The sequence below is a fragment of the Chlamydotis macqueenii genome, chromosome 13 (genome assembly GCF_036417535.1).
Source record: "Chlamydotis macqueenii isolate bChlMac1 chromosome 13, bChlMac1.mat, whole genome shotgun sequence".
NCBI classification, from domain to species: domain Eukaryota; kingdom Metazoa; phylum Chordata; class Aves; order Otidiformes; family Otididae; genus Chlamydotis; species Chlamydotis macqueenii.
In genome coordinates, this window is record NC_141568.1 from 10,692,265 (window position 1) to 10,707,968 (window position 15,704).

General features: G+C 37.2%; 1 protein-coding gene across 1 annotated transcript in view; it reads right to left on the minus strand.

Annotated features, from left to right (window-relative positions):
* Positions 1-15,704, minus strand: part of CHST8 (carbohydrate sulfotransferase 8) — a 183,256-nt gene that overhangs the window by 11,268 nt on the left and 156,284 nt on the right. The gene's annotated exons all lie outside the window — the stretch shown is intronic.

A 15,704-nucleotide genomic window follows, 5' to 3' on the forward strand; every position in this document is an offset into this window, starting at 1 on the left:
TGAGACTTTCTTTCATCTGTCCTGTACTCCATTGTTGAGATTGTAAGGTGTTTGAAGAGAAGATTCTCATATTACTTGGAATTTGAAAACATTGATGTTTCTTTAACTTGCAGCATGCTAATAGAACAGGTATATGAACCCTTAAAGAAAGACACATACTACTGTTTTTTTTTCTTGATGTTGTTAACATTCTAGAATATACTGAATCCATCTCCTTGACTAAATAATCATGTAACTTACACTTGGTCTGTTTCCTTGATACCTAGTAAAGGAGAGGGAAATGCATGGTACCTTTATATAGCAAGCTTAATTGAATGAATACAGGAGGCTGTTTGTGAATTCATTATGAGCAAGGTACCACTACTTGTTTACTTTGTCTTCCCTTTGCTATTTAGCCATCCTAATTAAAGTGCCTTTTTCTGACTTAATTTATATTCAGTAAGAATTCTATGAAGAAAGCAGAAAAGTCAGGCCTTTGCTATTGCATTCCCCATTCCTTCTGTGGACCTATCCTTGGGAATATCACTAATTAGCATCATTAGCTTTCAGGCACTGTCAGCAGTTACTTGCAATTTCTACTTAATACCTTTCAGTTATTCTCCTTTCTCATATTTGATATTTGCATATTGCCTTCATAGCATGACTTTGACAAGGACATTACACTTTATTCAGGTTTATGAAAAAGTAAAGGCTAAGGTTTAAAATATAGCACTGCATTTATATTTAGTAGCCCGTAAGAACTATTCGGGTAACCAGAAGAGTTTAAATGAATCTCAAGCAAGCACTTAATGTAATTTCTAACTGCAGTGGAGAAGGAGCTAGCTAGCTAGCTAGAATAGCTCACCTAGAACCCCAGAAATGTTTCAACAAATTGTGCAAGTAGGGCACTAAATTTTAAGCGATCTTTCTATTGGAGGGAAGACAAAGTAATACAGGTAGAATTATGGATTGCTTTTGTGTCACTCTGTAGAGACATTTCTTTGGGAAAGGAAGTGCAAATGGAAAGAGAGAAAGCTGCGGGCAAAACTTAAAGGTAGATCTCCACAGACATGCCTCTGAGTGATGAAGTTCACTGATTTGATAGGTTGATGTGGATCAAATGCCACGGATGTGCACCGAAATGCTCTATGTTATTATGGTACAATCAGTTATCTGGAACTGATATGGTTTCCCTTTCTTCTGTTCTTAGTTAATTACTGACAAGTCTTCCTAGTGTGAGAGATCAATATGTAGTATTTTTAAAAGAAAAGTTAACACCTGCAATTTATCTGCAAAACATGGTGCAACAGGGATGAGAATTGGACTGATTTTAATTCATGACCTGTGAGAAACAAGCAGGAGAACAGTTCCCCTTATCTGCATAGCTCTTCTGTTCACTTTACTAGTCACCGCCTCTGCCAGGTCACTGCATTTTCCTTCCTCTCCCCTGCACTACTTAGAAACATGGGAGCTGACAAGAAGTAAAAGAGAAGATGCAGCAGTGGTGTGGCAGTGTACCTCAGACGTGAATGAGAAAAACAGCCCTCTGTGGGGACTGGTGAATGTTCATTTCCATACCTGGGTGAGCTACATTGGTCTTCTGAAGGGGTCAGATCTGCTATGGACGGGAGAAAAGGCAGGTATTATCTGTTTGGTCACTCTTCCCCATTTCCTACAGGTGCCACTTCCACCTGTACAGCCCACTGCCTGGGCTGCAGGAACCAGAAGGGCTTTAGTATGTTTGCCTCTCCCAGGCACTTTCTGAACCGTCAGTGGTACCTGAAGTGAGAACTCCTCTGCTGCTGCCATTTTTTGCCCACATTTGTTGTTTTTCATTCACACATAATAACACTTCCTAATTTTTCTGGTATCCCAATGTGGAATGGGAATGGTGCATCAGCCAAAGAAAGGGCCATATGATCTGAGAGACTGAATTGTTTGCATCTACCTTGACAACCCGAATTTGGGATGCAGTTGCTATGACAATTGAGTCATCTGATTTTCTAAGTCAGGGCACCCAAACAGCAAGTAGCCAATTGTTTGCTGAATATGGTTAGCTAGGAATGTAACTTTTATTTAGCTGATGAAAGTGTGTCTGTGTCTGATTTCATTAGAAAAGCCTTTCTATGATGATCACTCTTCAGACATTTCATTATATTCATAGTTCACTCAGTACATTGCTTACAACTACATACAATTCATTCTCTCCATTATGCATTGGCTAAAGGATCTCTAAGTGATCTGCTCCTCTAATTCAGTCTTCTGAGACAATCATCTTACAGACGGAACTACTTTCTGACAATGAAGCACACCACTGACTAGCTGTAGGGATTACGCAGTGTAATTCAATATTCTAACTGTTTTCTTTTTTTAGTGCCTCTGCTCTAGCGCTGATTAAACCCTAGGATTGCAGGAGTAAATTGTGTGCATACAGGACTTTTCATACCTGACCATTTGTTTAATCTGAAATGCAACTCTCTCACTTCAGATGTGGACTTTTTACTGAGCTACTTATTATCATCTTGAGTTTTTGTTGAGAATGCGTACAGGTTGCACTCTTATGTGCAAACACGAGATAAGATCTATTTTGAAATCTTTGAGTACCTCATGCAACTGTACTAGGTAGCCTCTAAGTCTCAGTCTTTTGTGTTTATCTCAATTGTTTATTAGTAAATATTTTACCTTTCACAAGTCAATTATTTTCAGTCTTTATTTCCACTTTTGATGTTATGTTAAACGCTTAAATTCAAAGTTGTGACTTCATTGTAACTGTGGATGATTATTACATTTAAAATGAATAGTGTTCATCAGAAACAAACCTGTTATATTTGCAAATCAGATTTGCAAATATCTTCTCATGGTCTTATAGTCGATCTATTCATGGAAAAAATAAAAGAATTTATATTTTTATTTCAGTGACTGAGTTCCCTACAGCTTTATTACTCATTGTTCAGAAGTAAAATATTTAAAACCTCTGATCTCCACTGTCTGAAGATTTGGTACTCTGAGAAATGGAATTGGAAGCATGGGTTATAAAAACACCTTTGTTACAGTATTATAACAGCTCCCGTTTAAGCAATAGTTATTTATTACTGCATAGCACTGTCTTTTCAACTATGAAAAATTTGGCGTTTTCTTTGGTGGGTGCACATCAGCTCCTCAGTGAGCAAGCAGTAGTGCATTATTGATTCTGCAGGTGACGGTAAACTGTTCTCCTTATCTTTTTACTCATACTGTGTCTTTTCACTGTATTTTTCCCAAAAAGAGTTGTGAAGTTCTGCTCTACTGAAACCATGTACTTTGGAAGACTACAGTGGGCTTGCAAAAAGCAAGTTTCTTCCTGCTAAATTTCATTAAAGAAAAAAATCTTTCATAAAATTGTCAGCGACTCTTTTGGTTTCTGCAGGAACTTTAACGTAGGAAAATAAATGTGTTAAAAAAATACTAAGAATAAAGTTTACGTCACATTTTTTCATTTCTTTGTGTTTCTGCCTCAAGAAAAATTAAAACCATCTGGAAGATGTATGGAAAAGAATATTGCTATTTCAGTTTTCCAACCTTTTCTTCTTGCATAAAATGGGAGAGCATTTTAAAAACTGTCATAATGCCCTGTAAGAGAAGCTTTAATTATTGAAAAAGTGAAGATGTCAAAAACTATACTATATAAGGACTGGCAGAAATAAAAAAAAAAAAATTGCATCATCATTTAGAATGAATTTAAAAGTCTATTTTTATTTCCTGATGCAAATTTAACTTTGTGGTTTTTTTGTTTTTGGTTTTTTTTTTTTTTTTTTTACCCCTTTTTTGATTTTGTTTTTCATCTTAAAGCAACTAAGATCTTCTGGCTGGAATAGGTTTTATGGTTTTCAGGTAGTCTTAGATCCTATTTTCACAGATGCTCTCAACTTTGGTGGAGCTGAAATGAACTGAAACTCGCAAAGGCACACCACGTGCCATTTCAGCTGGCTTTTCTATGACTTCTGCTACAGGACAAAAAGATTCCATTTATTTTGAGAAAATACATAGTAGCATGGCCTTGAATCCCTTCCTGTAACTGCTTGTGCATTTGGTTTCTTTGCACAAAAGTGAAATTTTTCAGAGTATATTCCTGAGATAATATCTCATGCCGGTTATATGAAGGAACTTGATAAACTTACATTTTCACTGGTATGGTTTGTATGTGGTGCAGGGCTGATAATCTTTATAAAAGAAAAGTATATCTTGCATGAATAAAATTAAATCATTAAAAGCTTAATCTGATCTCCATTTACAACCTCTTAAATTTGGATCAATAGCTCTGATCTCCTTGTAAACAAATGAGACTCCAGACTATCAATTGACATAATTTTCCTTCCCCCTCCTCCATTATGGAAGGTGGCAGTTGCCAAGCTGTTGACTGCGAGTGCTGCTAGAAGCAATATGAGTTTTCTTTTTTTTTTTTTTTTTTGACTGTCAGACTCTTCAGACAAGGCTTTCAAACAACATTTCTAATAACAAATACACTGTGGGAAAGATAGACAGTGTGGTTTTTAGCAAGCTTGTTTCTTGCCAGTGTACTGAAATCAGCTACCAGCCATTCCAGCTTTGTACTGGTGTATTAGCTTGGGGAACTCACTGAAAGACTTGATTGGTTGCATTCTTCGTTTTTACAGAGAAGCAATAATATCCTTAAAGTTTAAACACAGAACCTCTAGTATAAAGTCTGAACATATTTTGCAATGCTAGATCTTTTCTGTCGTGACTAATTTTGTGTTTCTTAATAGTGTGTCTTTTAAAAATGCATTCTGTCAGATCACAGGACAGCAGGTACTGTCTTGGAGTGAATTAATAGGAGAAAAATTCTTGAGTAATCTGCTGTTAGTAAATGGCTAAGTATGGGTCAGGCAGTTTCTGAGCTTGTTACTTAATGTAGGCAACATTTGTGTCTTGCTGATTATATTTTAAATGGGCTTAATTTTCAACAGTTTGCAAGGTGGTAGGTTTCAAAGCCTGTGTGACATAACTACAAGTATAGCAGGCTTGACTTGGTCAAGGTTCATCCAAAGTCTCTCTGCCTCAGTCTCCACAGCTGTAAAACTGGAAGAATGTGCCTTCCTCAGAGGAGTGCAGTGCATTTCACTGATTGACCAAGAATGTAAGTGGTTGGTGCTCTGCAAACGTTATAATGGTCGCCTCTTTAGTTGAGGGTTATATTGCTGATCACAGGCAGTGCTTTTGAAGAAGGAATGGTTCCTTGGCCCACCCCCCCCCCCCCCCCCCCCCCCCCCCCCGCAACTTCAGCCCAAAGTTTCCTGTCGTATTTTGTGCTGCCTTCTTTGTCTGGGAACTTCTTGCAAGCTCTGTCTGTGGTTATAAGTTAACGTTCATGGACATACTCGCTGTTGACAGAGACGCTTTCCCAGTGCTCTTACTGTGCATGCTCCTTTGATGCGATAGATTTTCAGATATCATTGTCCAGTTGTTTGGCCTCACATCCTATCTCACCTAAAGTGTCACAGTGGAATAAGTGATGTAGAGAATAGAAATATTCCTTGCAAAAGTTAGATTTGTGTATATATGAACCACTTGCATGATTTCTAGTGTGGGGGCTAGCAAGATTTATTTGGTTCTGTAGAGTTTCAAACTACTTCGGATGTGGATAGGATGTGTGGTTATTAAATGAAGAGGTCTTAATGTTTTTTTGTTTTGGTTTTTTTTTTTTTTTTAAATACTACTTTCTGGTCATATTCTGAAAATCTGCATAACGTACACTGTTTAAAATAAGCCTTTTCCAGTTATTTTTAGTGATGATTTCACTTTTGTCAGTAAGATAATGCAAATAAGTTCTTCCCTGTTGTATTAAGGCTACAGAGACCTAAAACTAGCTTGAGTATCTTTGCTTAAACCATACTCCTCTGAGAGTCCTCCAAAAAGAACTAGTCTGTTTTATTGCTGTGCACCAATTTCCCCCGTAGAACTGTGCCACCTCCTTGTTCTCAGGGTTCTCTTGTTTTTCAACACGCTGAAGGTACCACAATAACCAAAATGAATATACACAAACATCTTGATAGAAGTGCCTATTAGGATTTCTAACATTTTCAACATTTTTCCGCCTTCCCTTACCTGCATGCAACTTTGTTTAAGGAATAAACTTGCAAATCATTAGAAATCCAGATAGGGATTTCTCTTGCCTTAAAACTATACAGGGACTGGGGAACCCTAATTCACTTGTTAGTATTTAGTAATTCTCTAAATCAATAAAGTAATACAGAAATGCTAGGTCAAGTGAAGACTCTCATTTGTTTCAACTGGATTTAATTATATTTATCTGTATTAATGTTTCCTTTAACATAAATAAGTGTCCAGATATTTATGACATGTAAAATGCTGCTGTTAGTGCAAAACTATTGAATAGAAATTCCCTTATATGTATCACTTCTTTTGAAATTGAGAAGTAGTAATAAACACATCGAATCCTATACTTTATAAGAATACTGCTGATTTCATTCCAAATAAAGTGTATTTTAAATGAAATTCTGTGTAGTGTTTTAGACAGTAAGTTACAGCACTAAACCTAAATATTATTAAATATAATTTAATAAGAGCAGAAAATAGTTTATTTTCATTGTCCAAATTTAGAGAAAAAAACATAAACACTTCCTGTGAAAAGCACAACATGGAAATCTGTAATGACTTTCTTCTTTCTTTTTATAACTGAAGCTCCTATTTTTAATGTACATGAAAGCCTTTGTAGTAAAAAAAGTGTTCTTCTAGAATTTTATACAATTCATAACCAGGTTATGTAGTGAAAGCTAAAATACTATCTGTTTTATGTGGCTCGCTTTCTGAAAGTAAGATTGTACAGCAGTACCGCGATCTCCCATCAGGTTAAGGTGAACCTGCAAATCAGCATGGGCGTGAGGACGTCAGGCTTGTCATACTCCTGCTCATGGTCTGTTATTTTTTCCTTGATCTTTACAAGCCTATAACTCTTTTTAAAAGCATGTCATTAGATAGATATTGAAAGGAAAATGCTGATGATGGCTCTACAAAACCAATAAAGCTGCTTTTATTAGCTTTTATAAAAGTCTTTATTGCTCACAAGGTCTTAGTCTCGGCAGGCAGGGAACCACGTTTAGGCACTTAAAACCTATTTCTCATAGGCATCTCCGGAAGCCTTTGCCCCTGCGCTTAGTGCTCCACCCTTGTAAGCGTATTTATTTTCTCTAAGTTTTTCTGCTCAGTAAAGTCAAAATACAAAATGGTAAATGTGTGTCTGCTCTTAGGTGTTGCTAACTAGTGGAAGAGGTCAGTGGTGGGAAAGGAACAAGTTTCTCTCTCTTTCCAGTATTACAATAGCTGAGACAAAAAAACCCATTAATTTTCATTAAGCACTTTACTATAAATCTCAGTTTAGTATCAGTTTCAGATGTTCTAGATAAATCCTTTACCTTTTAGTTGTTCCCTTTTGTAATCCTGTATCAGTGATGAATCTTGGCAGTGACAAATTGCACTGTTAGACCCTGCAACTACTTCTATTCCTGTTCTTCCCTGTGCATTTTCTTTAGAGGGAGGAGGAGGGGAAAGGGACAGACTGGCGAAGACAGTTTTGAATACTAATGCCCATAAATGACACAATTCTTTTCTTCCCCTTCCTCAGACTTCTCAGGCTGAGACAGTTGGGGTTCTTTAGCCTGGAGAAGAGAAGACTCTGGGGAGACCTTGTAGTGGCCTTCCAGTACCTAAAGGGGGCCTGCAGGAAAGACGAGGAGAAACTCTTCAGCAGGGCCTGTTGTGATGGGACAAGGGGTAATGGCTTTAAAATAGAAGGAAGCAATTCAGACTGGACATAAGGGAAAATTACTGAGGATTGTGAAACACTGGCATAGGTTGCCCAGGGAGGTGGTGGATGCCATGTCCCTGGAAACATTCAAGGCCGGATTGGACAGGGCTCTGAGCAACCTGATCTGACTGGAGATGTCCCTGCTTCTTGCTGGGGTGGGTGGACTAGATGCCCTTTGAAGGTCCCTTCCAACCCAAGCTATTCTATGATAAAAACTAAAGTGTCCTCTAAAAAAAAAAAAAAAATCAGTAAGAATCAGTAAGTTGACTGATATGAGCCATTTGCTTGTCTTTGGTAGTAAATTAAGTAATGTTAGATGATCAATTAGTAATCTGCAGCCTTTCAGATCACTTAGTTCCAACAATGATGCATGTAAACATCTGAGGTAGGTAGAATGGCTCCTGAAGTAGGAACTACTTTATGCCGTTGAGATCACTTGAAAGGAGTTTGTATTCTTGAAATAAATTGTCTGACAGCATAAACAATATGATTGAAAAAGTGATGCACACCTTTTTACAACAATCAGAAAGTCCAGAAATCTGCTTGTTTTTAAACTTTCTAGATGTCTGTGGCCAAAAAAAAGTTACCATTTCTCCTATTGGTGAGAGAACTGTTGTCGTACAACAAGTGAGAGTTAACGTATGTCACATAAGTAGCTGATTTGTGTTGGACTGGAGTGAACTTGAACTCTGAAACTTTTGGGTCTGCCCCTTCTTTACCACCACCTGATGGGAAGACTGGCAGACTGGTACAGCAACACCTCAGGTTTATGAATAGTGTTATTCCAGGTGGCAAAGTGTGAAGGTAGATGTGATTAAGCAATAACCTTCTCTTCCCAAGGACAAGATAAAAAACTTAGTGTGCTGCTTTTTCCAGTTAAGATCCAGGTGAAAAGATTTTTGACTCATGGTTAGAATGTAACTTTTAGTGAAATGAAGACACCAGATTGACTTAGGAAACTTAATTTTGGGAATATTGAGTTTCTTTTATAATGGTATTCCCTGGAATATACTTTTTATGACTATCAGAATTATCAATGTGTAATATGTTTAAGAACACCCAAATGAACTAATTCCCCCTCAATTTACTGATGCATTACGAGATGTTTTAATTTTCTTGGCATGTTTTCTGTTTTGAAGAAAATAGTACAGACAACTTTCAAAAATAAAGTTAACAGAACATGTCAACTCGTATGTAATGTAACAATTTTGTAGTTAACACTATTAAACTGTCGTGAAACCGCTTAAAACTGTTAGAAATTAAAATAGAAAAAATTACAAATTAATACCTGCCTGATAGGAAAACTTATGGTTGGGATAATGTGAGATACATTTCAAAACCTGAGTTTCATATGGAAAATATCCTTTGTGACCAGTCTGCTGTCGTGAGGATCTGTACTGATGAGCGAGCTGAGCCCAGCTGTTGTGTTGTGCAGTTGTTTGCTGTGCAGTGTAGATTAGGTAGAGCTTAAGACGTTGCATGAAACTGCCCTGTGTCAGACTACAGGGAGTCCCAGCTGTAAGGCTTTTGCTGACCCATAGCCCGAGGAAGTTTTGAAATGAGTGGGGAAGTCATTCAAGTAAAAGGCAGGGGTATCACAGAACAGGGTGAAGAACAGGCTCTGTCTCCTGAAGAGACACCTGTCTGCAGCTCCAGGCACATTTAGAAGAGCTGAGTACATTCAGTACCTTCTAAGACCTGGCTCAGACCCTCACTTTTCATGACACTTCCAGCTCAATCTCATTTCCAGTTATTGGTTTAGTGGGAATAATCTTTCTTAACAAGCTCTCAGGGGTGCCACAAAATGTAATATTAATATTAAGCGAAGAGCTTGGAGATTCTCCACCGCAATGTGGAATATAACAGTAAGGATAATGGCATGCTTTGTCTGTCACAAAAAATAATTAATTCTGTCCTGTCTCTTTGAACAACTGCAATGATTTTTGTGCTATTTGTTAATATATTTAGATTAGATGCTAAAGTAAAAGCCTAAACACGCTATCATCTTCAGACACACTCAGGCAATTAGAGTGCAGCTTGTGTTATTGTTTTAGAATTCAAGCCTAGTGAAGTTATAAATTAAGAAGCTCATTAAATTTTCAATTGCATTAACAGGAAAATTCAACTTATTAAATTCTTTGGTAAGACCTAATAACAAAACATTGGAAATGCATTTTTTTTTCTTTTATTTTTTTTTGTCTATCTTTGTTATTCCTTGTTGCCCAGATAGCCTTCTCTAGCCTTAATATAAGAAAAATAGTAGGAATATAAATTGTAGAAAACAATGTGTCTTACATGGAGCTTAACATTGATCCTCCTTGTCACATTTTAAAGAATTTTTTAACAAATTCTCATGACTGACAGCCTGCCCCATAAATAGCTGCAGGCATCTCAGCAGCAAGGTGCCAGCATCTTTGTCCTCTGTGCTTGGCACTGCTTTGTTTATAGCAGCATATCAAATAAAGACTGATAACACTGTTTTTATTCGGCAATGTGTGACACAATTTGATGCTCTAGGTTGAGCTGTTTTAAAAAGGAAATATTAAAAAGATCAGTTTTCCCTACAATTGGAAATTGTAAGTAAATATATTTAATGGCACATACAAACATGAAACTGCTCCGTGAATGAAGTCTGTAGTGGTAGAAATGGCTCCATATCCATTAAAATCATAATGACTGGATTCACAGTTGTGGTGGATTTCCTAAATTATTTGAAAATTAATGTAGTTACACCCAGTTATGCTGCAGCTGTTTTTTTTTCACTGCATTATTAGTATGCTCACACTACAACAGTATGAGTACTACAGAAATTCTTCATTCATTGTGACAGGTGTTTAGTGTTTAATTTATTCAGTGGTTATCTCAGTTATTGCCAAATTGTAGTGAGACAGACAGAGAAATGATCATGAGTGGGCATGAAATGCTTTGCACATAGTACTAACTCACTCTAGGTGAGTATATATACAGAAAGAAAAATATTTGGCTGGATAATTTGAAGACTTTGTTGTAAGTGATCTTTTTTTTTTTTTTTTTTTTTTTTAAACAGTCAACTAATAACTCCTGTTGCCTACTGCCATTCAAAAGATAATTTTTGACTGAAAAAAGCTGTTTTCTATATCTACTTATATCTGCCAGAATTGTATCTGAGCTGTTTGCTCAATTAACTGCTCAATCTAGACAAACAAATGCTGTAGGGTGAAAAATAGATCTTCATTTCTTCAGGCAATTCTAGGACATCTGTTTCTGAACTATGTTCCCCCAGGTACACAAGTTCAACCTAGTGCTCAGTGAATCCAGTAAATTCCTACGGACTTAAGGATTTGTAATGGGGACCCATTGAATTCCCTGGTTGATCTCACAGCAGGACATTTAGTGAATGATCTTTTGACTCACAAAGGTATTTAGTATTTGCAGTTTTAGCTCTTCCTGTCACTCTCGCAAGGCACTGAGGTGTCTAGCTGCAAGGTCAATTAGATTTCTTCTTCCTTCTGTGAAGCCTTGTACTTTCCTGCCAGTGGCGAGAACTGGTACCAGAGGTAAGTGCAGTCTGTCTCGGGGTGTGGGGAATGTGGAAGCAGTGCTGCAAATGAAGGGTGTCTGTAGGAGTTTTATCATTTAAACTTCTGATGCTGCTGCTCTTCTAATTTCCTTGTAAAAAAATTTCATGCTAATCAGTGCTTCTCAGGGAGGTTTAATAACAGTGTAGGGCCAAGTCATAATCTGATGTGTTCCTGAACAGGGGAAGTCAAAACATCACAGGTCTATGGGGAGGGCGGTACTTCTATTCATGCTTTTCTGAGGTGATTTTCTTCTGTCTCATCCTACGTTACTGTAGGCAATGAAGTAAGTTGCCAGGAAAACAGGATATAAAGACCTTCTCAAAACATGTAGCAAAGTAAAATTAATTAGATTTTTTGTTTTGTTACTTCAAGTTTCAAATTTATTAAGCTAAAATTATAGTACTTTTGAGCCTGATTCATTATTTTTAATTGTTCAAGATTGTATAAATAATTTGAAACAAATGAGGAAGACATTTGTTGGCCAGGTTGGATGAGGCTCTGAGCAATCTGATCTAGTTGGGGATGTCCCTGCTCCTTGCAGGGGGATTGGACTGGATGACCTTTGAAGGTCCCTTCCAACCCAAACCATTCTATGATTCTATGACATGAAAGCCTCCCTAGAAGCCAGTATTTTGGTTTTACCATGAGCCCTGACAACAGGCAGCAGAAAAAAATAATTTGATATATTGACAAAGTTAACAACAACAACAAACACAAACAAAACCCCCAAACTAGAAAACCAAACCACAGCCAAAAAGAAACAGGCAGCCCATAGCTCTGGTAACATGCTGCCTGCTGGAGTGCTGGGTTAGTTTTCTTTTCCTTGTGTTCTTGTCCAGTCACATAACCATGAGTCCATAATAACACAGGCCTCTCTGTGACCTGTGATGTTGCTTATTCTCCCTGTTCGTCATGCTGTTCAGTTTTAGCTTTGCCTCTGCTGACCTCAGCCAGAAGGTTGCTAATAACTCTTCCCTTTCTGCTGTCACCAAATGTTAATTAGCAGAGTTTTTTCTTTCCTTGAGAAAGGGGACACCCCCTCAACAGCCCCCTTCCCCCCCCCCCCTCGCCCCCCCAAAAAAGAAAACCCAAACCTCACACCCAGTGGCTAATTGAGATGAAGACGCTCTCTACCCAGTAGAGACTCTACACAGATTCTGTGTTTAATCTAATGTAATCCCACCTGCTTTAGGATTTTCTGGAATACTCACAGTATCAAAGCACGTCTTAGATCATTGTGAACTGTGTAATGTGGTTTTGCTGGACTTCATAAAGTCTTCAGAGTGATGAGAAAGGAGTTTTCAAATGGGTGGTAGCTGGGCTTTAACTATAAGGTATTGATTTCCACAGCTGAGGATTGTTCCACCCTCAAGATAGAGAAGCTTGTCCAAATATTTATAATTGTTACAATCACAATAATGAAGATATTCACAGTAATGAAATACTGGTCAGTGAAACTTCGATATGTTACTCCCCTCTTTCTGAAATGTCTAAGTTTACAAGGAAGTTTCTACATAAAGTGGTATTTTGTTGAGTAGAGGCTATCAGCAATGAAAGGCCTCACTTTTGTATTGTTTTGAACCAGTATAGCTCAGTCTTTGGCCAGTTGTTCTTCCTATTGGCAGCTACAATGTCGTTTGCAGTTCTAGCTTGCAGGTATCAGTTCTGAGAGTTCTGTTTGGAGGTGCATACTAGAGAGCTGAGGTATGATGAAGGCTCATGCTCACAGGAACAGGATTTCGTGTAGAAATGTGATCTGCATTGAAGGAGTACTTAAGCTCGTTTTCCCTAATCGGCATCGTGATGAAAACTGTTTTCTTTAGTTTGGTTTAAGCATTTGTCTTTAAAGTAATAGCTATAGCAGAACAATTTTGTTAAACTTCCTGTACTTCTGTGCAATGGTTTCTTAAAGATGGTTTGTTAGAGCAACAGGTTATGGCTTTTTAATTTTTTTTCCATTGTCAATCAGAATAATAAGTTTCAATGTATTTTTCCATTTATTTCTTTGAACAACACTGCTGCAGTAAAGCCTATTAAATAATTTCATTAACCTTGGCCTAGACTTGCACTAAGAATCTCCTTAATTGGGCAAGCGTAGCACAGATGGGAGGTCTATGATTACTGCAGCTATGCTAGTCTACTGGCAATGTGTCATTTTTAATGTGACAGCTGTATTCCAGCAATCAAGGGTTACAGCTTCTGGCAGCATGAAGGTTCTCATTATGCCATTTCTGCTCTGCAGTAAAATAATTATGTCAAAGCAAGCTGCTTCCCTCTCATCCCTAACCTGACATCAGAAGTCTTCCTGTTGATTGTTTTGTGACTTTTCATCTAGTCATTATTTGCAGCAGCTGGGTTCATGTTTAAAAGTTAGCGTTCTGAGACTGACCTAAGGTGTGTGTGTGTGTGTGTGTATATGCATGTATCTGTAAAAGTGACAAATCAAAGTTACTGTTCCAAAGTACATTTCTCCTTCGAGTAGATGAACTGGGAATAGCCAAAAATTATAGGGGATTTTTAAATACTTCATTATGTCATATACACACATTATTTTTATGAACTTGTTTTTTAATCTATGAACTATTAAAATGAATGGTTCCTATGTAATGATTTCATCTAGGGAATTTAAAAATAAAAGCCGTGCAGTATCTATCTCGAGAAGTTGCCATGGCAGAAGCCGGAATCAATTTGACTGATTTTGCTTGTGATATCTTTAAGAGGAATATTTTTGTTGTTTTTATCCTGAAACAGTTAATTTTATGTCAAGTCCAAGTGGCAAACAATGAATAAGTGAGCTGTTAAGAGGTAATGTGTAACCACAACAAAATACACTCACATTTGTGGAGGTCCAAGGCTTTGGACAAATACCCTTCTATCCCCTTTCCCCCTTCGCGTTTCTGAAGTTGCTCTGGGTATCTGAGTAAAGTATAATGGGATTTTTTTTTTTTTTAGTGGCATAGACCAAAGAATCAAGCTAAATGAAATGGGAAAGTAACACAAAAAAGCCTGAAAGAGTTCTGAATTATAACTACATGACCAAAAATAGAACCAGCTTTTCTGGGATTTAATGACTATGGTGGTGATAGCAATTGCAATGGAAATTAGAAAAGCATCTTGCGAAGAGAGTCACTTTTCATCAGCACCTTATTTTTAATAAATCAGTGCTGAATTTTAATTTGTAATTCAGTTTCCTTAATGCATTCACCTTGTGTAACTGAGAAATCAATATCATTGGATGGATGTATTAGTTTTGCCTCTCTGTTTTAAAGATCATGTCCTAATTCAAGCAACTATAAAAATTAACACTTTTTCAGTAATTTTAGAATAGATAAGATTAGCCTTAGGAAAAGTATACTGACATGCGTTTGGCAGCAGAATAGCTTGATACATTACTGCTATGTGACAAACCCGATACAGAATCCTTATTAATAATCCTATTAATGTTTCATCTAATGTGAGGGAAATGGTAAATAAGTTGTGACTTTAACCCACTGCTGAGCTTCCAATTACTATTTTTCTCCCTATCTGCTTGCAATATATCATTTTTTTAATATGACTGAAATGTTCTAACAATCAAGGGTTACGATCCTAACAGCAGGAAGTCCTCATTACGTGATTTCTGCACTACAGCAAAATAATGATTGTGAAGCAAGCTGTTCTCCACGTAACACTTGCAGAGTAACTCGTAAGACTACCCATTTACCAGCTTCTGGTTATGGATTCAATTACTTCATGCCTCGGGTTTGTGGATGTTGGAATCATGTCATGCATCTGTCTTGAGCTGCGCCATAAAAAGCATTCAAAGTGAATAAATTACAGGTGATGTTCCCCAGAAGCACTCTGAGGTTTTTGCGTTCTCCTAAGCCACTCAGGGCCATGTCTTCTAAAAGTTTAATGAAGGTTTCATAAACCATAAAAAAGCCTACTAGAATGTCATGACCTTCTTTCATTTTCTGACACTGCACAAAAATCTACATTTTCCACAATTAACAGGGAGAAGAGTATTACATTTGAGGGATGATACTTCAATGGTATGTTATAGTCCCAAATACATGTTAAACAGAACTGAAGAGGTAAATAAACAGTATTTCAGATGGCTATTCAGATCTTTTAAAGAGAGATTTCGTTCTTCCAAACAATAGGTCTTTGTATCAGTTTAATACAGTTTGCCTCCTTCAGTATGGAGTGTAAAATTGGCAAGGAGATGAAATAATAAATACTTAATTATTAGTAGGTGACTCTAGGTACAGCTGCTGTATATCTATGATTTCTTATATTAAGCATATAGCAGGGGAAAATTCAGAGTACCTGATTGTACTTCATCTCACCTATAGCCCAATTAT